A 24,404-nucleotide genomic window follows, 5' to 3' on the forward strand; every position below is an offset into this window, starting at 1 on the left:
ATTTATCTTTAAGTGACAATGAAAAGCCTCCATTTTGTACAATAGATGACACTTTCCATTTTACAGCTTGAATTCTATCACTCCATTAGCTACTTAAGTCATTCCATATATTTAATGTGACTGGCACTGAGGACAGTTATAGTATACTGTATGTGATTTCTGAAGTAAAATTTTATAATGGTTTTATTTCATACTGTTACCATTAATTTAAATATATGACTTGTATGAAAAAGATCAATAGCAATAGGTATTCAATTAGTTTGGTTATTATTGATTACTATTATTATTTGATTATAAGTAATTCTAGCATATATCAGATAGGTAAATGGACATTGGTAGTATTAGTTTAGCCTGATAAATAATTTGGGGCATAAATACAGTCTGATATTTAAGAATGAACATTTATAGGAAAATATTACATGATATTCATCCATTATTTTTTGCATTCAATGCTTGTTTTGTTACCTTTAACACTGTGTATCAGGACCAGATATTTCTATCTTGTCTTCCAATATCACTTTAGTTTTTTTTTCTTTTGCTCCCATTTGAGATTCTATTTTCCTCTATGAGACATTTAGTCTAAATCAGTTAATTACTTTAATCGAATGAACACATATTGACCAGTTGTTGCAGTCAATTGACAAGTCAACTAAATGAGATCTATCTCACATTTAATTTGGAACCAGTTTCTGGGTAGTCTCTTACAAAAAAATAAGTAAACATATACATATATAAATATATAATTCGTTTTTGTATTGACCAAGACTTAGCATATTTCCAGGCACCAAGCTGGTATAAATAATAGAACTAAACTAAAACACTCAATTGCATACTTTGAAAATGTAAATAAGGATTATCAAGGTTATTTAATTTTACTTTACAAAAGAATTCTGTATTCAGTAAATTTGAATCATAAAAATTTCCTGTTAACCACTTCAGGAAATAAAGGCACACAAACACACATACATACATGCATTGATATAATTAAATTCCATAAAGAGCAAGTTATTTCTGAGAACTAGTAATATTTTATAAGAAATGGTAAATGTATCATGGCACTGCAGTCAAATTACTCATATTTAGTTTTAGGAATTAGAGCAATAATAATAATGATTTGGTATTTGCGCAGACTATTTGGATTTGCTTCTGAGTAAAATTCTTCTTTAAGTACCTTGTATAATTTTCTATTGTATTTGCTTATTTCCTTTTTGCTAATATTTTAACTTTCTTTGTATATAGACTCTTTTATTGTAAAAGGGCTATACAGAGGGGTTGTAGTTACATAAGTCAGGTAATGAGTACATTTTGTTTTTTAAATTTTTATTGTGAAAATACTGTACAGATTGGTTACAATTACATGGGCAAGATAATGAGTACATTTCTTATCAAGTATTTTAGCCTCCTACTTTGTTTCCCCTTCCCATCCTAACCCTCCCACACCCAATCCTCCTCCCCCCCACCAAAGTTGTAAAGTTTGTTTTCGACATAACGACTTGTACATCTCATTGTTGCAATGGGTCCACCTGTATCCCTAGTTAAACGATTTGTTTTTCCCCTTCCCCTCCACAAATTATACCAACATCAAATACAGTGAAAGCAGCAGTTATACTGTAGGAGAGGGACATACAAAGAAACAAAGCAAAAATCGTATAAATGTGTTAGAAACAATCGCATGAAAGAAAAAAAAAACTTTTGAATACATATCTTAGGGTTCATTTCCCTAACATCAACTTATCTGACCTTGTCTGCTGGACTCAGACATATACTAGTTATTGTAAATAAGGGAAACCATGGCACCTATGTTTCTTCGGGCCTGGCTTACTTCATTTGCTGTAGAAAGAACAGTGATGGAGGAATATCAATACCACAACTCAAACTCTAGTACAAAGCCATAGTAATCAAAATAGCTTGGTACTAACACAAGAACAGACCTCAGGACCAATGGAATAGAGTTGAAAACCCAGAAATGAATCTACAGACCTATAGCCATCGAATCTTCGATAAGGGAGCTAAAAAAAATAGAATGGAAGAAAGACAGCCTCTTCAGTAAATGGTGCTGGCAAAATTGGTTAACTACTTGTAGAAAACTAAAACTAGATCTTTATATATCACCCTGTATCAGAATCAACTCCAAATGGATCAAAGACCTCAGAGTCAAAGAAGACACTCTGAATACATTACCGGATGGAATAGGAGAAACCCTAGGTCCGCTTGGCACAGGTCAAAATTTTCTTAATAGAGACCCAGAATCAGAACAAATCAAAGAAAGGTTGGACAAATGGAATTGCATGAAGTTGCAGAGCTTCTGTATAGCAAAGGACATAGCTAGCAAGATCAATAGAAAGCCCACGGATTGGGAGAAGATCCTCACTACCCATACAACGGACAAGGGTATCTCATATCTAAAATATACCTGTAACTCAAAAAATTACATCTCCCAACAGCAAATATTCAAAGAAACAACTGCCCAATAAATAAGTGGGCTAAAGACTTAAAGAGAAACCTCTCTGAAGAGGAAAGAAGGATGGCCATTAGACACATGAAGAAATGCTCAATCTCCCTAGCCATAAAAGTAGTACATTTCGTTTTAAGCAGTGTCACCTCTTCCCTCATTTTCTCCCATTTTTTCCCTTCTGACCACTCCCACAAGTTGTGTGGTTCAATTTCAATGTTGAATGAGTAGAACTGCTGCATTTGTTCACCCTTGGTCCCACAGTTTCTTTGTTCCCAAATACCATCCCTGAAATAGATAAACTAACATACAAGAGAACAGGAACAGAAAACAAAAACAGCAGCAAAGAATTAAAGGAAATAAAAAAGCAACTAACATCAACAACAACAAAATACCCTTCTCACCATTTCTTGGAGTTCATTTAGATACACATTTTCTTACATGATCTCATCCACATAACTATTGTGTTTCTCTAGACTACATATAACAACATATCTTAGTGTAAACCAATGATGATACCATTTGAACTAGTCTTTAGAGACTAGGTTATTCTCTGCATCAGAGAAGTTAAGCTTTATTTTAAAATTGTACCTATGATTATAATATTATTTTTTCTATTGATCATAAAAATATCCCAGTAATCTGTTATTACTCTGTCATCAATCAATAGAATTCCCCAGGTTTCCTTCAGGTCCCATGAACAATCCCTTCTTTATTAAAAAAAAAAAAACCAGTTGAGTGATCTTAAGGATTATATGAATATATTAACAGAAATTCTATTATCAAAACATGTGTAAGTATATTAAGTTGTATTTTCCCACTGTCCATAGACATAAATTTATTAAAAGATATTCCTGATTCCTATGCTTACAAACATGTTAACGATATTTTGGAATATATTTTCCATGTTTACATAATGAAGTTCAGTTTTTAAAATTTTTGCATAAATTATAGCAGACAGTTATATACCCACAAGTGGATAGTTATTTTTCAATAAAGAAAAACAGACTCAGTCAGGCCCTAGTGGTTAGAATCCAGCTATGTGAAGACTGGGAACATGAAGATCACAGATAAAAATCCAGCGGACAGTTTGTTATGCTCCTTCTAAAGCCATTGCTGAGTAGAGTGGCAAGTGCCTGTCATGTGGAAAGTTGAGATTGGCAGATGTGTGGTTCTAGGCCAGCCTAGAAATAACAGAACATGAGACATCAACTGGATTCAACTATGCATACCTATCATTCCAGTGTTGTAAGAAAGCCAAAAATGGCAGATGTGTTGATACACGCCCCTGAAGGTAGGAAGACCATATTTCAAAAGTAATCTATGAAAAAAATGGAGCTGGACCTGAATCCGGAGCACAATGTCTTCAGCAAGTCTCTGAGTGTTAACCTTAGTGCCTTGCTCCTACAAAAACTCAGAAATATAGCCTCATTCCTAATGCTTTTGATGAACATGTAGATTGATTCCATATTCTAGTTATTGTGAATATAATAATGCAAATACACATGGATAGGTGATGCCTTTTAAATAGGCAAATTTCATTTTATTTAGGCTTATTTCCAACAGTGTGATGGTTCAAATATGATTTTTTAAAAAGGAAGGAAAGGAGAAAACACAGTTATAATGTAACAATATTCCAGACATCATCATAGCTCACTTTGAGGGTAGTACCATAATTAAGATAGACTCGTGCTTGAAAAACTTGTTATACTTCATTCCCAACATAAGCTAAGAAAAATACAAAATAGGTAAATTGTAACAAATATAGCAATATTATACTATATGTGATATAACACACGTTTAAATGATTACAGAATACTTGACAAATTTCAGGTGTAATTAAAATTAACTAACCACTTTAATAGTAAGCATCATTGGCCATGAATAATAAAAACACTTAATGTTTTAATATGTATCTACAAAATGCCCACAGAACAGGGTACCAGTGGCTTACACCTGTAATCTTAGCTCAGGAGGCTGAGATCTGAGGATCAAGTTTCAAAGCCAGACAGGAAAGAAATATCCATGAGACATTTATTTCTAATTAATCACATAGAATGCTGGAAGCAAAGCTGTGGCTCAAGTGGTAAAGTGTTAGCCTTGAGTAAAAGAAGCTTAGGAACAGCATCCAGGCCCTCAGTTCAATTTCCATTTATTTGCAAAATGCAAATAAACATTAATGTATGCATTATATTATGTATTTAAATAGATTATATCAATGAAAGAAATTTAGAAATGAGATATGTCAAAATATTTATCAATTAAAATGTTTATTTTTTTATGTTTTTGTTTCTTTTGTGGCTGTCTGGGTGCTTGAACTCAGCACCTGGGTGCTATATCTGAGCATTTTGCTCATGACTAACATTATACCACTTGAGATACAGCTCCACTTCCAGCTTTTTTATGGATAATTGGAGTTAAGGGTCTAGCCAACTTACCTATCTGGGCTGGCATTGAACTGCAATCTTCAGATCTCAGCCTCCTGAGTAGCTAGGAGTCAGGCTTGAGCCACTAGCACCCAGCTTTAAATTTCTGCCTGTCATTTCCTGAATTTCATTAATAGTCTATGGCTAATAACAGACAAAATGTCATTCAATATTTTCTTTCAATTATCTGCATATTGAAGAATTTTACTAATAATTACAATAACTACTAAGTTACTAAAATTTATAACAAGATTTGAGGTTTTATTTTCCTGCGAAGTTTTGGTTTTCTTAGTATTTTTCTGAAAGGATTCTTATAAAACTTCTAAACTCTCACCACAGATATGGAATTGAAGAATAAATCCTCATGTGCATGTATCATTTCTAAGATCAAAGTCAACAAGGGCAAATGTCCTCCTTTTAGTAATCCTCCATCTCTCCATTCTCAAATAACCCATCTTGAAATGGCTAAAGCAAAACTTGAAGACTTAATACAAACCTGTACTTTCCATAAATCACAGAATAATATCCTTTGACAGCATTGGAAAATAAATAAGAATGTGCTTTGGAAGAAATATGCTCTGATATTTCATCAGCCTCAATTTGGAAGGCTATACAGTAAATAGTTCAATTTTAGATTTCTTTGCGAATTTTCAATATTTAATGCTCATTGTGTGTCTGTGTGTGTAAATCATTTGCAATAGTCTTGATTGTCTATATTCCTGAGAAAGTAGTAAATATGACTAAAAAACAGAATTAAAAGTTCTTATAATTATTTTGACTTGATAAAATTCCATTTTGTTTTCTTAAACTGTACTTTAGAACAATGGGTCACTAACATTCCATTAAGAAAAAGTTGACCTTCCACTGGCAGAATGGAAGTCAGTATGTGAAAAATGATAAAATTTCAGAAAAGTATTACAAATCATGATTTTGAAAAGTCAATCTAGAGCAAAGATAGTCCTTCAATCCTAGTACAAATAAGTAAATCAATATAGTGGGCTTGACAATGTTTCCTAATTTAAAAAGCTAACTTTGGTTAAATAACAAACCCTTTGTCTTCTCACATAGCCTAAATGATAAAATATTCATAATATTTCTTTTGTTGTTTATAATTTTTAAATGTGGGAATCTAGGGAATAGATTAAACAGATTAAAAAATAATTTCATCATCTAAAAACTATACCTTTTGTTTCTCAGGAAGAATGAACGTGTAACTCTTTTGAAAGCTTTATATAAGAAAAATATTGGATTTCTGAAGAATGCAAATTCACTAAATAGACTATGAGTGTTTGTACATAATGAATCAATGACTGCAAATTGATATATAGAATGTGAAAATTTACTTGAACTAAAAAGCCTAGTTATATTTGGACAAGTCAAAATTCATTTAGAGTTGTCTCATTTTTTTTCTTTGCATAAATCCGTATTGTATCTGAAAATTATTGTTCCCAGGCATTGTGTAGAATTAAATAAAATGATATATGGTGAATATGATGCAAACCCCATGCTTTTGAAGCCCTACTAGAGAGAAAATTCAATAGGCTACAGAATCAATATTGACCACTTCTCTGTCTGCCATTTAAGGTCACTTCTCATTTCATTTCTCTTCTTTTTCATAGTATGAGAAAAATAAGAGAAACAGCTTATTACTACCATATATTACCAAGTAAAACCAAAGACTAAATCATTCAATTCAAAACATGAGAAGAAAATTCATGGAGCTGTAAACTGATACTTCACATGATAGAGTGTTTTCTTAATTAAGGGCAAAGCCCCTGGATTCTATCTTCAGCTAGAACAAAAGAAAACAAAACAATGGTTACAATATGCATTCAGATATTTACAGGTCATCTTTATGTGTATATGGTCCCAAGATAATTATAAAGAAATAAATATCTTACTTTGCAGCCTGTGATAAACCAAAGTTTAAAGAAAACAATCATTATCCATAGATAAGCCATTCCACCACTTGAACCATGAGTCAAGTCCACTTCTGGCTTTTTGTTAAGTAATTGGAGATAAAAGTCTCGTGGACTTAAAAACAGAACAAAACAAAACAAAATTTAAAAAAACTGGTGTGGTATTGAACTGAGGTTCTTAGATCTCAGCTTCTTGCGTAACTAGGATAGCAAACATGAGCCACTTGAACCTGGCTGAAGAAAAGATTTTTAAGTGAATGAGTTAAAGAAAGGAAGCATAGAAAAAAAGTGACTGTAAAGCTCAAGTTACCATGCATTTCCAACATCATATACAGAACAGATTGCTTCACTCTTGTACAGTAATAATATACCTTCTGTGGACAGGGATGGGTCAGAAAATTACAAAGCTCCAGGATCTGACCTTTAAGCACCGTCTGTATTAGCACTATAGCTGCCTTTCATAACTTGGAATCACATCACTCTCCTTGCTCATTTAAAATTCATGGATATCTACACCTTGCTAACTCCTGTTTGACTTCCCAAGAAAATGGACCAATTGAGGTGTAATATGCATCTCATTCCAGTGTAAATATCTGGGTCCTTGTAATGTTCCCATTTATTTAATTTATAATTTATTTGCAAAGTAAATATCACCAACTATTTACTGCTCTGGCATGTTAAAGAAATTTTACATGTTATAGCTATTGAGAAATGAAATGAACTAATATGGCTTGTGTCAAGTAAACAAATAAATGAAAGGAAAGCACAAATGTTGCTACTGGCCACAGAATAGTCTCCTTTCCTCTTTTCCCAATCATGCTTTAATTTTCAGCTTCTTGAATGAAATACCGACCGGATTTGCCACAACATTTTCAATTCTTCAGTACAGGACCCACGTAGTTTAAATGTTAAACCTCTAAGTACATAAAATGATTGATACCTTTATGTGTGAAGTACAAATTCATTAACTTTGTAAACTTAGAACATCAGCTTGAGACAATTACTTACTGTGAAAGTAATAAAGAAAATAAAATAAGAAAACTTGAGAGCTTTTGTAAAATCACAGAAATCTGTATTTCTATATTTAGTCTGGAAATATGCTTCTGGTCTATTTAAGATGACAGTTGCTTTATGGTAATCTTTTCACTTTGACATTTTTGCTCTCTGTGACATCTGATTTCCTGAATGGCAATTTTGATATTCTCTATCTTCATTTTAAATGTACTTCCTAAAGAATAACTACCACTTTTGCAAGCATAGTGCAGTTTTCTTCTTCTGCATTTCACAGAGTCTAATATACAAAGATGGGACAAAGAAAGAAAACATTTCCTAATCAGAGCAAGGACAAAAAAAATCTCTGAAAAAAATCAAGATTTTTAAGAGAATGAGGTTTATATCCACAGCATCCTCTTTATTCCACTCTATAATTGGAACAAAGCTGTGATCCTGTTCCTTCGTTGTGATAGGTCTTGAAGGCAATAAAATTACCTTTTGTAAACTCTTTCAGACTGGTGTAAGTTCATATTTTCTTTTCACTTTGAGTAAATTTCTTTTATGATTTCATCTTCCTTTCAGTTATATTATATTTTGTTCAACCACAATTAAACACTTTAATTTTTTTCTAAATTCCCATGTCAGATACAAACTTGGTCATGAATTTTTCCCTTACTTGAAATTTTCTGTTTTTGTAAGTGATGTTATATACTATGGTTCAGAGGTAGATATGTAAAAATGTAGGTAGAGTTTGGGGGGAACATATGCTTTTTTCCCTCTAATTTTTATCATTGCTTTTCCTGATATTTTTGTAAATGTTCAATGTTAGCATTGTCATCAGTTTTGTTTCCATTTGGAATTATTTGTATAATGCTGCGGTTTTAAAAATGAAGGCATGTTATGAGAAGCAACTATTTCCAAACTTATGAATTTTAAAGCTGAGAAAATGCATTCATTGTAAACTAAAAATGAAAATGAGGAAACTAATAATTTCAGAACAAGTGTCCTGTCCCTTTGTCTTTTGCCCCTACATTTTTATCACTGTCCCATTTATTTTTCCAACTTATACAAAGAATAGTGTCAATTAATCCATCTTGACATCTTATTTGGAGATCAACTTGATATGTTAATGTCTAACATCTTTGGAAAAAAAAAATCTGACTTCCTCAGCAGTTTAGGTGGCCTCTTGAATTTTTGTTTCTCTTTTGTTATTTCCTATTTCATGTCACTGAACATGATGATAGAGACAGTTTCTTTTGTTTGAGGTTAGGTCACCAGTTGCTTTTCTAGTTTGATTCTGTCTTATAACAGTTGGACAGCCATTTAGTTAGCTTATAAATTGACAGGGTGTATTTTTCTCATTATTGTTTTGTATTTGTCCCTTTTTCAATGATATTGGTAGGCTGTCCTTGATGAAAGTTAATTGTAGGTCCTGAATATTTTTAAGAAAATTATTTTTGTTTTAAATGAAATAGCATAATTTAGTTTTAAAAATATTATTAAGGAACAATAATTAAAGGCTGACCAGAAATCACTATAAAATTGGAATAACTCTAAGACCAAATTACTAAGTAACACAAAAGAGGAACTGTTATTGTGAACAAAAGCACTTTTGTACAGGAATTTATAATTAAATTATTATGACTGTCCAAAAAGAATTTTGTGTTAATTGTCATAACCAATTTAACAGGAATTCAATGGGGAAAACAAGAAATGGGTAAACTGAAATGTCTTCTCTTGAATACTTTATTGCCACAGAAAGTAAAGACAGCATTCCTTCCCTTGAACACTCTAAACCAATTGAACTTCTTTTGTAATAGTGTGAACTTCAGATCAAACCAATCGTCTGAAACATCACAATATATGACAAGGTTTAACTGGCAACTTATAAAATTGAGCATTATTTAACAAAACTTTATTCTTTCTCTGTTTTACAGGACATTGAAATCAGAGTAATGATTCTGTTTAGAAAGATTTAATGTGCATAGTTTTGTTCCTCACCTGGCTGTCTATCAATCACATCTATATATAATCAAAGATACATAACCATAGAGAATTTGAGATATATTATGGACAAAATAAACTTGACATAAATTATACTTAGGAGACACCACCTCTAATAAATGCAATGTTTTTCTTGGGAATAATTGAGCCATCAACAGTATGTAGTATAGATTGCATTATTAAAAAGAATATTTTTAAACAAAATTGATAAATTTTCAAACTTATGGTCTGTTCAACATACAAGGAACTTAGAAAATAGTGACAAGAAGATATTTAAATATCTACTTAATACAACATTTCAAACAACATTCTTCCTTTGCCAGTGTCTGCATCCCAGGAAGGTCTAAAAATTAGAATTATCTTTGTGCCTGCTGATCATAAACATACATTTAAAACAAGTAACCAAAGCATTCAGTTGATTTCCTAAGTAAAAATAAAGCCACATATTTTCTTATATTTATTAATTTGCCTTTTGTAATTTGCCTTTGTTCTTTTTAACAAGAAGATAAATTCAGGAAAGTGAAAAGAATTCTGGTATGAAAAGCTTTCAGAATTACATCTCACTGGGGGTGGGAGTGTAGTCATGGAGATAGGAGGGCAGGGATGATAAGCGCAAAACAAAGGAAGAGGCAACAATGCTTGATAAGAAATATACTCATTACCTTGCCCCTCTGTACAGTATTTTCACAATATAAAAAAAGTATTAATAAAAAAAGAACTAAATCTTACTGCAAAAGGACAGCAAACTCCTTTTAAAAACAATCCTGTATTTTCTTGGGTATAAGCAAGCTAGTTAAATTTAATGCTAGTGGGTTTTACTATATACGTTCCCGCACATTGCTATTAGAAGTAATTAGTTATACAAGGATGTTTGGTTTTGGCCTGTTCGTGAATGTATGTAATGTATCTTTGATTAAAAAAAAAACAACTTCCCTCTCCATGCTTCTTTTTCTTCTCTTTCTCCTTCATAAACCAATACTAACCAACTGTATTGTTCCAGTTTTATACATGTATATAAACTATTTCGAACATCTTCATCTTCCACCATACTCTTTAGTCATTTGGTATTTATTTCCAGACAAAGACATGCATGGCATAATGCCATTCATTTATTAAAGTGTATGTTAATCTGTCAAGAGTTAGCACCATGATATTTGACACATTCATATACAACATTTTATTCATATCACTCTCCCATTGAACCACACTCCATCCTCTTTTATCTTCTACTATTTAAAGGTTTCAGTGGGTTTCATTTTTCTGTCCTCATTCACAGATAAAATGTTTTTGGTGCTATTTACCTCTAACATTATCTTTTCTTCCTCACATTTAAAACCCTGAATCATTACTGAAATTCTGCAATTTAGATCTCCTTCTCTCTGTATCTCTGTCTTTTCAATGAGGTATAAACTCATGGGGTAGCCATCCCACAGGATTTATCTCTTTGTTCTATATCGTTTAGTACTTTCTTGAATTTTGGCAACATAACATGCTAAATATTAATGAATGATATGATTACCAATTGTTAGTGATTGAAATTTGCAATCATTGAATAATTACTTGTGAATTGTTTTCAATGGTAGTTTATAAGAATTCAGTCAACACAGAGAAAATATAGGTTATTTGTGTGGACTCTGAGTCTGCATTCATGTGTTGAAATATTTAGCTACATTTATACTTGCCTTGTAATCATGAAGAAAATCCACCAGTTGTACAGTCACCATTTCTACAATAATAAATAAGGACCTAGCTCTTTTGCTCTGTCAACAGTTATGAAATGAGAGTTTTAGTTAAGTCTATAGTTTCTAGCATAAAATTTTTCTAACTCAATCTCAGCTTGAATAAGTTGAAAGTTTTCTCTAAATTCACACGAAATGTTCTGCTTACTTAGAATATGGAAATTTATTTTCATCAAAGAGAAAGCATGTGTAGTTGTCCATCCTCAACTGGATTAAATCTAATCACAGTCAATGAGTTGCCATTTTAGAGAAACATAATACCAGAGCCAGTGGAGTCAGTATTCTATAACATTTGATTGAAGAGATTTTTTTTGGAAGATGTTGTTGAAACAAACTGATTAAATACTATCCTTCAAAAATGTTTAATATTTAATGGATCATTGTAACTGTTATTGAAATTGTCATACACACATTTTATTCACATAATTATTATGTTGACAGTATGAAGGTTTCACTAGAAGTAGAATATTCAACACAGAATTAAAGAATAGTTCTTAACTTTGGCTTCTAGAACTTATATAATCTTCCAGTAGTTTTTCCAGTGTTGCTTGTCATAAACAGCTGCTTTCATATGGATAACACCTGGAAAAAAAGCTCATATTTTCTTCATAAACTGAATACATGAAAGTTGAATTAAAATATATATTTAATTTTAATGTCAGATTATCAATTATATTGGAAATTTCCCTTTTCTTTTTCCATTTCTCAACCGTCATTTTCAGACTTTATTTTAGGCAGCTTTCTTTAACTTACTCTGTAGGTACTTGTCTAGCGTGTTAGTCAAAATTCAATAGTTCATTTATTTTCAGTTTTATATTATGAAGTAATGTACAGAGGAAAAAATGAATGAAGAAAATAGAAATGAAGGAAATAAGAAACAAGGAAGGAACAAAGAAGGAAAGAAAAATGAAGATATACAGAGAAAAGTGAATATTTTATAGAAATGATTTGATATCTAAATTACAGAGACACTGTTATATTACACAGTTATTCTTGCAGATTAGGATTGCACAGGATCCACTTTTGCAATGTATTTGTTGTTCTTTCTTTCTTTATTTTTTGTTGCCAGTCATGGACCTAAACTCTGGGCCTGGGCACTGTCCCTCAGCTCTTCAGCTCAAGGCAAGCGCTCTACCGCTTGAGCCACAGTGCCACTTCTGGCTTTTTCTGTTTATGTGGTGCTGAGGAAACGAACCCAGAGCCTCATGCATGCAAGGCAAGCACTCTACTACTGAACCACCTTCCCAGCCCTTTGTTGTTCTTTAATGTTAGAGTTTAATGCTGTCTTGTAGGTTACTTATAATTAATAGGCATCATAGTTTTTATATGATTTAAGTAGATTACTGCTGAAGTGTGAAAAAGATTCAGAGTAATCATTACAGTACAGTACAGAAAATTTATAAATTTAAATTACAATATGTACTGATCTTGATTCACAAGACACTAAGTTGTGTCAAGTGGCAAGAGTGTTGCTCTTCATTGAATTTCTTAGTGGTTATCATTAGTCAAGATGTACTTCAAACAGGAAAGCCAATGGAGATACAGAAGATGGCAGAACAGGAACAACCTTATTTTGCTTGGAAAATGCAGAATTGTGGGGAAAATGGGTCAGCAGGGGAAAAACCTGGGAGAAAATGAGGTAAAAGCTTACACTATTCATAAAGAAATAAACTCATTACCTGACTTATATAAGTATAACCCCTCCATACATTACTTTTATAATAAAAATAAATGAATGGGAAAAAGTACTCCAGGAGCTAATTGAAACAGAAACCAATTAATAGCAACAACTTTAATTTATATGAAACTATAGATTTCCTTTGACATATTCACTTTGATAAGTTTAAAAAATAGTACTTGACATTTTGCTACAGAAAAGTTAATTGCTCTCCAGTTCCAATTAGGATGACACATAATTTGAACTGAATCGCCTAATATGTTGTTCTAAAATTACAATAAAAAGGTTTCATATAACCTAAAGTGACCACAATTTAGCAGTTTAGTACAACTAAGAGCAATAAAACTAGAAATTTCCTGTCTGATGATGACTATGGATGTCATTTAGCGTAAATTGTTAATTTCATTTAGTATCAAAGGTCAAGAAATACCATATGTTCAAATGGTGACAGGTATTAGCCTTGGGGTAAATTTCATAATTAAAACCATGAAACACTGATTCTTAACATTTAACCATAAAAGTAGTGAGAGATCTCAGAAAGAAAAGGAAAAAAATCATCCAAAAGAATAGAACATGTGAAATAAATTTGTATAACTTTTAACAATGATCTTTTAAAATGATTTTTTTCTTATCATAGTTAATTGTAATAAAGATTCAGAGATTGTAAGAAAAAATAACTAGCAGACTTTATCATAAACTAGAAAGATTAAGGTAATAAAAGGTGAATTTGAAGATGATAGTAAAGGATCAAAGGCACAAAAATACCAGTATATTTCCATGACCAAGCATAGCAGAAAAAATACTGCATTGATGTTAAGTAACAATTGTAACTGAAAAAAAATTACACAAAGTTTTCACATCCAGGTTTTTTCTTCATAAAAGGAACTGCTGGCATTTAATTGAAACTACTGAATCTAACTGTGCTTTTAGTTTAAAATATATGTTGATAGAGTACTGCCATATATTCCCCTCAGATCCAGAGTTAAGTGTCCCAGCTGGTAGGAGAGATGAGCAAGGGAGGGATTTCCACGTATGTAGCCCACGGAGTGACCTTCCTGAATTCAACAGACTGATACAAAGAGCTGGAGAAAGCAGCCCTGGGAATCCAATAGGGTACTGACTGGCTCAGTGCTCAGGACCTAATAGGAAGAAGGTAACTTTGAGAAGAGAGAAAAAGAGAGCTTTGTCTGTTTGCTTTACTTCAGAAAGCATAATTAGGGCACTTTTTAATTAACTCATAAAAAGTGACGGTTGCTTCTGGATCTCTAAGGAAGATAAAAAGTTTCCAAAAGAACCGATCTTTGGGAATGACTCTGCTACTTTTCTGCCAAAGAACAAGCATTTGAGACATTGGACCATATCCCACAACTAAAACTCCTAAATTATGCATGGAGCCATATAGGGTCAACACAGAGAGAGACAATCACATCAACCCAAACAAAGGTAGAAGTAGAAGAAGGCCAAAGTGAGTGGGATCAGGAGTTGGTGGAAAGCCATTAATGTTTTCATCTGGGAGGAGAGATTGCTGGTCAGATTTATCAACTATGGAGGTATTCTTCCTAAGTGAGAGGAGTCACAATACTGATTGTTCAACTTGTCTCACCACTGGCTTCTTGCAGACCATCAATGTGTTGTAAAAGAAACATCGCTCCTCTTTCACTTGATATAATCAAGATACAGAGAGAAAACGCATTTTGTTCCGCAGCTTGGGAGGCATCAGTGGGTTTTCAGGTGTCTCTACTATAGTTACAGGAACAGCAAGGTCATGTTGGAACAAAATTTCCTGCTTACAAGTGGGATGAAAGAGAGAATACAGGAGAGTGGCACAAACCCATTCAAGAAAAGGAGATTTCCCATTAGGCTTAACCTCTTACACTTTTCATCACTGCTAAACAGGGCTGAGATGGAGAACAGGCCTTTAACAACTAGGATTTTGAGAACATCAACTTATAGCAACATAAATAAAAATACTAAGTGAAAACTGGTACCCATATGTTTAGGGCAGAGAATCAGATTTGTCAAAGCTGGCCTGTGCTATAGTCACATTTATTTATTTATTATTGTATTCTATTTATTTACTTATTATTTTTATTTATTATTCTATTTATTTATCATTTTATTTATTTATTTATTTTTGTTGTTGTTGATCATGGGGCTTGAACTCTAGGCCTGGGCGCTGTCCCTCAGCTGTTCAGCTCAAGACTAGCGCTCTACCACTTGAGCCACAGCGCCACATCCGGTTTTCTGAGTAGTTTATTGGAGACAAGAGTATCACGGACTTTTCCTGCTCCGGCTGGCTTTGAGTCATAATCCTTAGATCTCAGCCTCCTAAATAGCTAGGATTACAGGCATGAGTCACTGGCACTTGGCTATTAGTTTATTGTCGCCTTTGGTCCTTGAACTCTCCCTGCGCACTGTCCCTGAGTTCTTCAGATCAAGGCTAGTGCTCTACCACTTGAGCCACAACACCACTTCCGGTTTTCTGATGGTTTATTGGAGATAAGAGTTTCAGGGACCTTCCTGCCCAGGCTGGCTTTGAAACGTGATCCTCAGATACCAGCCTCCTGAATATCTAGGATTACAGACATGAGCCACCAGCACCCAGCTAATCACATTTTTAAGGGAATTTTACTATCTTCTAAATTGCTTCAATTTGTTTATTCTCATGAGTTACAAGTCATTTTCTTGTCTGATAGATAATTGAAACTAATCTTGGAAATACAACCTATTATATATATTGTAAACTATAAATTACATTAAAAATTAATTTGAAAATTATATGGTCATATATGTTAAAATATTACTACTCAAAGTGTGTCGATTCCTCTCTTAAAGGAAGTTCAGCAGAAAATCATTATTGTGATTTATTTAGTAAGAAAAGTCCTATGATATGGATATTGAATATATGTTTTATTTAACACCAAATTGAAAACTACTTGATCATATTTTTTGCATTTTTATTTTATATTTAGTTTACATTTTACATTTCTACCTTTTTATTTTACTTTTATTTTATATTTTCTCTATCTATTCACACATGTGCATATTTATGTATGTAAATACATTCATAAAAACGGAAAAAAATGCTAGTTAGTAACACATACTAGAGAATGAGTATAGAGAAGTATTGTCTTCTTTTTTACTCTATTTTAACTTATATGTGAACATTTTTTATTGTACATAATTGTTTCCAGACTAGACTAGAGCATTAAACACACTATTTGAGGTGGCAATATATATATTTTTTTCAAAATTTACCATCACTGACAGTTAAGTAAACAAGTAGCATTCAAACTTATGATTATTGATTTAGTAAGCAATTAGAAGAAACCAATAGAAAAGCAAAATACAAGACAGAGGAAAAGATACTAGAAAAGAAAGAAGAGAGGGATAGACGGGAATACAGTATGAAAGAAAAGTAAAACTGCTTTATAATTGGCTAGGGTTTTGTGTTCACTTGTTTTCCTTTTGTTTCTTCCATTTTATTGTTACTCTTAGTAAAAATATTTTGAAAGCCAGTGATTTTAAAATTGCTTAAGAAGAGCAATTACAGAAATTTCTCAGGGATTGTTCTTCAGAGATAAAAAATTGTTTGGTTCTACAATATTCTTTTCTGAAGATGTTTTCTTCAAAAGAATATAATTATCTGCTTAGACTGTTGAAGAGAGGATATATTAATTTGGAGATCTTAAAAGCTTTTTCACTAATTTGTTTCTATGGTTCTACTAGTATCTTTGCATTAGAAAAGTAATGCATACAGAAAATTAAGTGTCTAAAATTGAATCCTTTTGGCAGACATCAAGAAAATTTGGCTTTTAGGTTTCATCATAAAGTGATAACTATGGGCTGAAAAAATACATTAACATTAAAAAGAGAATTTTTGCTAACATTTAGAAGCGTGTTTTGATCCCAACGGTCTCATTTCAGTCAAATGTCACCACAATAAAATCACCCTGGCAAGACATCTGCAGCAAAGAGCGAAGTGCTTTGCTATTTTGGAATGAGTTAATGCTTTCACAGGTATGTAATTCTATATTTCTTCCTCATTTTCTTTTGAATACATATTCACTTATTTGAAATATTTCAATCATTTGGGACACAAGCTCTAATACTCAGATTATTGTATCTTTATTCTCCTAAATAAAAAGCTAGAATATAATCTTGAATTGTCAAGTTTAGAATGATCTGTGCATTGAAAATGTTTTATTACTTCTGAAAAATCACTATTGTTTAAAAACACTTAAGTGGAGTATATACTCTGTGAATTTAAATTAACAAAATAAACCTCTGAAATAAATTTGCAAATAATTTGGCCAAATATGACACCCTACAAAAGGAAAGAGATCCTCAGAATAATAATTGAATTATTTAGCCACAAAAATCCTGAATGTTCTAGTTACATAGTTCTACCAGAATGTTGCATAAACATAATAGCTCTAACAACCATGAGGAGCCACTATTCAACTGATGTAGAATAAATTTATAAGAAACCAAAGGAAAGGTTTGTGTTGACGAATGTTATTTTATTTATTTATTTAGCAACCTAGCACTTGTCTTGGTCAGAAACACATTCTCACTATTTATTTCCACTGATGTTCTTTGTCAATACAGTCTTCAAATCAAATATATGAAACAATAGTCTACCCAGGTCCTCAATGCTTTTCTTTCTTTTTTTAAACTTCCACAAGTTATTGACATATTTCAGAAATAAACCAGACACAGCATATGGTTTGTTTCCTGCTTACTTATGTGCACAAATGGAACTTAAAATATTTTGTAATTTCTAGGTTAAAAATTGAATTAAAAGTATTCATCAAAGAAACTGAAGAGAGAAACTGTTTTCATAAGGTTTATCCCAAGATTACAATTTTTGATAAAACTTTGCACTGTAGTGTTGTTCTGGGAGTTTAAAAATGTATGATTGATCTTTATGTGCACTATGGGAAATATAAAAATGTGACTGGAAACCTAGACAGCTATATTAAAAGACTTTCCTTGAAAATTGTGGAAAGTTCTCTTTTCCAACCTAGGTGCTGTTTAGACTCTATTTCCTAGTCATTTATTTTTGCTTCTGATCATGCTGCTTCATAATATGCCTGTTACTGTGCAAAGATGCCTTTGATAAACCCTTTCCATTGTATGAGGGTAGAGTCTTTAATTATAAACAAAATATCAACAATCTGTCTGTCAATATTTGAAGTACACTATTCACGATGGGCTTATAATTAGGTCTCTAGGGAAAAGAGAACATGATGCCATTATTTTCTATAAAACATTATAATTACCTAATTTTTAATCTCCTTTTAGTATTTTAATATTCATCCCATATGCCATTGAACTTTGAATACATTGGGTACCGCTTAAACTTTTACTTTTTATGCTTTCCCTTTCCATCACAAAAGACCATCTGTGAACAAACTTATAATCCTCTCCAATTAGAAAAACAAACAAACAAAAAAAACTACTTATCTGGCTTTTGAATTTTAAAAAAAAGTTGGTAAGACATACCAGAAAATAACTATAGCCTTCTTCACAGTTACTGGCCATGTTGCTATAGTTTAATAACACAATCTTTCTTAAAATGATATGTTAATTTAAAATCCTAAATGTACCAATATACTGTTAAAGCATTTTATTCAAAAATAGAACTGTACATTGAAGGTTTTGAGGTTTCTACTTCGACTACCATCCCCTCCTTTTTTTCTTTGTCGGTTGTGGGGCTTGAATTCTGGACTGGGCACTGTCCCTCAGCTCTTCAGCTCAAGGTGAGCACTCTACCACTTGAGCCACAGTGCCACCACTGGTTTTCTGAGTTGTTTATTGGAGATAAGAGTCTCATGGACTTTCCTGTCCAGGATGGCTTTGAATCATCATCTTCAGATCTCAGCCTCCAGAGTAGCTAAAATTACAGGTGTGAGCCACCAGCGCCTGGCGCTCCTCCTTCTTTTTAATTGCATAGGTGTCACTGACAATGCAATATTTGAAAATGATACTGCTTCTGGTAATAACACCATAAGGGTTGATGACAGAGGTTTCTATTGCCTTAGGCTATTGTTCTAAGACCACTCTCACTGGCTTAGAAGAGATTTCAAAATGTGTGTGCATGTGTGTGTGTTTTAATGCATTTTCATTTTTATGTGCATCCAGCGCTTGTGGTCATTGGCCACAATGACCCTTCTGAATTTGACACATTTGTTTTGAGAATAAGTAGCCAGTAGCTTCCATGAAGATAGATGTCTGCTATACATACCCATTCATTTTCCAAAGCCTTGTTCCTTAACACTGTCCCCAAATGCTTGTATATTTCACTTAGATGAGAGCTTTTTTACACACAGCTATGAAGTAGAGTGGCATTTAGAAAACTTTCATTTAAACACACACTGGAAATTAACCTCTAGCTTCTTTCTTTTTCTTTATTTTTTGTGAGGGACTAAACTCAGGACCTTGAGCCCTTTCTTGTTCAACTCTCTTAGTCACACCTGAAACTCTACTACTTGAGCCCTACCTCCATTCTATAATTTTGCTTATGTAGTGGAAATGGAATCTCATTTTTCTGTCCAGGCTGGTTTAAAGAGTGGAACTCCAGGCCTCCATCTTCAGTGTAGTTTAGGAGTGGTGTTCTGTCTTTGGCATGATTCCACCATCGTAGTTATGTCAGCCAATCACATTTCCTCAGTTCTATCATTTTAGTTTTTGGCAACAATGGCTTTTGAACTCAGAATCTCATCCCTGCTAGGTATATCCTCTGCAGTTCAGCCAAGTTTTTAAATATTTTGGATTGTACAAGATTTATCCCAGGTAGTATTTTCAGTGTCTCCCTATTTCTTTGTCTGTATCTCTATCTGTGTGATATATTTAATGGACCTCTTACACTTTTTTTTGTCTCTCTTCCTCCTAAGTAATTATTTTAATTCTGGGTACTGACATATACTATGACTGTTCAATTACTAGATCTTAAGGCAATGTTGCACACTTCTGCAATGCTGGTTTTCATCTCCATAATTAATGCCTAACAGTCATCCTCATCCTTAGAAAATCTCTTCAAGGGCTGGGAATGTGACTTAGTGGTAGAGTGCTTACCTAGCATGCATGAAGCTTTGGGTTTGATTCCTCAGTACCACATAAACAGAAAAAGCCAGGTGTAGTGCTGTGGCTCAGGTGATAGAGTGCTAACCTTGAGCAAAAAAAGTTCAGGGACAATGCCCAGGCCCTGAGTTCAAGCCCCACGACTATAAATAAATAAATAAAAACTCTTCAATTCATGTTGTACATTCGCCAAATTTTAGTCCTCCTGATTTTATTTAATAGATCTTACTATCTTTTCCTATGCAGAAACATGAACACAATTTTTGTACAAAATTTTATATGATCTCTATCTGAATAATAAGGACCTTCTGTTGAAACTATGCTACTAACATTTCCTACATTTTTAATCTCTAGTCACACAGCTACCCACCTCAATCAGTGGTATTTTTTTTGTTCAAATATTCAATGCAAACTTGCAAATACATTGTTGGTTTCATTTCTAAGAAACTAACAGGAGGAGATAAGTTCTGTTAAAGTGCACCGTAGCATGATTTTCTAAGTGAAAAATATGTTAAGATTGCTACATTTATTTTTCTTTACCCAGTTTCAACCTTTAAGTAACTAGTTTTTTCATGAAGAAACAAAAGGCTTGGCCAAGAAATACCAGGCATTACACAGGCATTAGAAACAGAGTAGTCTTGCCAATTATAAACAATTTAAAGTTGGGATTTCTTTTTATCTTTAGAGCTGGAATTTTTAAATTTTATTTTCTTATAAAGATGCTGTTCAGATAGGTTACAGTTACATGAGTAAGGAAATGAGTACATTTTGTCTAGCATTATTATCCCCTCCTTTGTTTTTCTCCTACTATCCTAGACAGAGAAAACAGGTAAATTCAAGTATTGTTCTGAATAATGGAGCTAATTTATGATATTATGTTTAGTAAAGTGCCTGATTAAGAGGAAATATTCTAAGCATGCCTATTTTTGTATAGTTGTTTGTTTTCTTAAAACAGTTTTCCACCTTGGGAGTTACGCATGGATGCAACATCATTTTTTAAAGTAAATTTAATAATGTATATATAAGATGAAAGATTCCACTTTAACAGCTGTCTTCATTTTAAGCACAGCTAATTGTGAAAGATCATGAATAATACTGCAAGTCTGAAGGCAATATGTTAATGCTGTTGTGTGTAAGCCATCACACCAGAATGCTATTATGAATTCAGTGTTAGGAAGACAGCTGTGGGGATTGCTGAAAAAAATTTTTCTTGAAGTTCGTGTTTCCTTTTAAGGGAAGTTGATTATTCCCAAGGCTTAGGTGTCTTTAAAATACAAGTTTGGAAGAAGCATTTATGATTTTGAATTCAAGAGCAAATGTACCTTATGTTCTTTTATTCACTTTTATGTAATTTTTAAATTTTATTAGGTGTTAACCGTCACCATCTTTATTTGGATAAGGTATCAACATTTCATAATAACAAACCTTGAAAAATAGAAAGAAAACTGTTAACTACAAACAATATTAAAAGTGACGTAATTTCATTTATCCCCTGAATTTGAATGATACACTTTTGTGACTAACAAACCATAGTTCACAAATGATTCATGTGTATTTTTTTGTTTGCTTTTTGCTTTTTGCCAGTGTCAGGGATTGCACTGAATTGCCATTAGCTCCCACTCCCTCAACTTGCCTGCTAATAGCTGATGTTCTCTCTTGTCTTTTTGCTGGTTAGTTTGGAGCTGCATTCTATCACACATTTTTGACCAGGCTGTATTTGAACTGTAATCCTCTAGGTCTTTATCTCCTAAATAGCTACTTTTGAGGCATGAAAACAAGCTCATAAAGAATTTTTAATTTTAATTACTCTTCCAACTCATCAACAGCCTAAACCTCTCCAATAATCATCTCTCAGTTCTGTCAGTCACATACTATGGTTTCCAATGTCAAAAGGTACATCCATTTTAATGTTGTAACTTTCTTTTGTATATTTGATTGTAATTGTAACGGTGATATATAGTGGGTTACAGCCATGCAAGTCAAATTGGGAGTAGATTTCTCCTTGAACAATGTCACCCCTCCCTTTCTCTGTTTTTTCCTCCCATCCCTACCCTCAAGTTGTATAATTCATTTTAACATAATATCTAGTGAATATGACTGCTGCATTAGTTTGCTCATTTTCCCATCATTCCTATGCTCCTCTTAACTTTCTAAAGACTAGTTAAGGGAACAAACAAGACAAAAGGAAACCTAAACAACAACAAAAAAGCATCCTCTTTCCATTTCCTGAAGTTGATTGTGATTAATACTGTTTTATATGATGATATTTATAGCTATTATCTCCTTGTAATCCTCCTTTAGTCTCACTCTATAGGAATGCCTAGAGATCTGTATAGTTTATGTCCTGGTGTATATGTGTTTTAACCATCCAGTATGTTTAAACTACTCTGGAAAGCAGTAGCAGACTGCTCAAATGACTAAACAGCATTTCCCTATGACCCAGCAATTCCACTCCTGGGTATTTATTCAATGGAACACAAATGAGGCCACATCAATGCTACCAACATAACCATGATCATTTCTGTATTATTTACCATAGCCAAGATATGAAATCAACCCAGATGCCCCTCAGTGGACAATCAAATCAATATGACATATATATATATATATATATATATATATATATATATGCATTGGAATTCTACTCATCCATCAGAAAAAATGATATTGTACCATTTGTGAGGAACGGAAAGACTTTGAAAAAATGATATTAAGCAAAATAAGCCAGACCCAAAGAAACATAGTCTGCATGGGTTCTCTCATTTGTAGTAATGAGAACGTGAAAGTGACTTTTTTCTTTCTTTCTTTCTTTCTTTCTTTCTTTCTTTCTTTCTTTCTTTCTTTCTCTCTCTCTCTCTCTTCCTTCCTTCCTTCCTTCTTTCTTTCTTTTCTTTTGTGGGCTTGAACACTGTGCCTGGGGCTTGAACTCCTCAGCCTTTGTCTTCTTAATGCTTGCACTCTACCACTTAAGCCACAGTGCCACATCCACATTTTTCTGATTAGTTTATGGAGACAAGTGTCACAGGGCCTTTCCTACCTAAGCTGACTTTGAAATATGATCCTCAGATCTCAGCCTCTTGAGTAGCTAGGACTATAATTAACTTTTAATGTGCATCTTTTATACTCTATCTGTGTTAATTTGATGTCTCAGTATCATACATACATATATATATATGCATATTTCACTTAGCATTTTCTGAATAAACACTGCCATATGTAAAGACAGACCTTCAAAGTAAAACTTAAAGGAATTCAGGTCTTATGTTTCATATATTGCCTTGCTTTTCTTCCCACCTCCTGCAGCAAAAAGCCCAACACAAGTACTGAAGTGAGATAAGTTTGGCTTTTATTGGAATTTTGTGTGTATGTGAGGGGGAGGGTGCATGATATGCTTTTTGCCAATAAGTGTTTATTCAAATCAGGAAACTTTACTACCTTAGTCTTTCATTTGATGTAATATTCCTGACATATGTTCACGAGAGTCTTAGATTTCTTTTTATTATATTATATTCAAGGACTCATTTACAAGTTCAATATGAAGCTTTTCCACTGAGAAGTTTTATAGTTTCAGGCCTTATATTTGATTCTTTAATCTGTTTCACTTGACTGAAGTATAGTGATCATTATTTTCCATGTGGCTATTCTTTTTTTCTAATACAATTGATGAGATTTGCTCTTACCCAATGTGTGCTACTGGAACTTATAGGGAAGATTGACTCTTCCTGTGCATTTTATTTCTATGACCAATTATTCATCCAATTAGCCTGTTATTCATTTCCATATTACTGTAATTACTACAGCTTTTAAATATATTCTGGATTCAGGAAATATGATGCATCTGATTCATTTCTCTTTTTTTCTTTCATTTCTTCTTTGGCTATCCATGATCCTATGGTTCTTGAAGAAGGTTAAGACTTTTTCTTTATTGTAAAGCATGCCATTGGACTTTTAACAGAGATTTCATCAAATCTGGAGATTTCCTTGGGAATCTTAGTGATGAAAAGGGGATTTTTCAAATCTATAAACACAGATTATTTTTCCATAACTGTGTCATTAATCTCTTTTGTTAATATATATTTGTTTTCAATATGCAGGTGTTTCACAATT

This window comes from Dipodomys ordii, unplaced genomic scaffold (genome assembly GCF_000151885.1).
Source record: "Dipodomys ordii isolate 6190 unplaced genomic scaffold, Dord_2.0 Scaffold65, whole genome shotgun sequence".
NCBI classification, from domain to species: Eukaryota; Metazoa; Chordata; class Mammalia; order Rodentia; family Heteromyidae; genus Dipodomys; species Dipodomys ordii.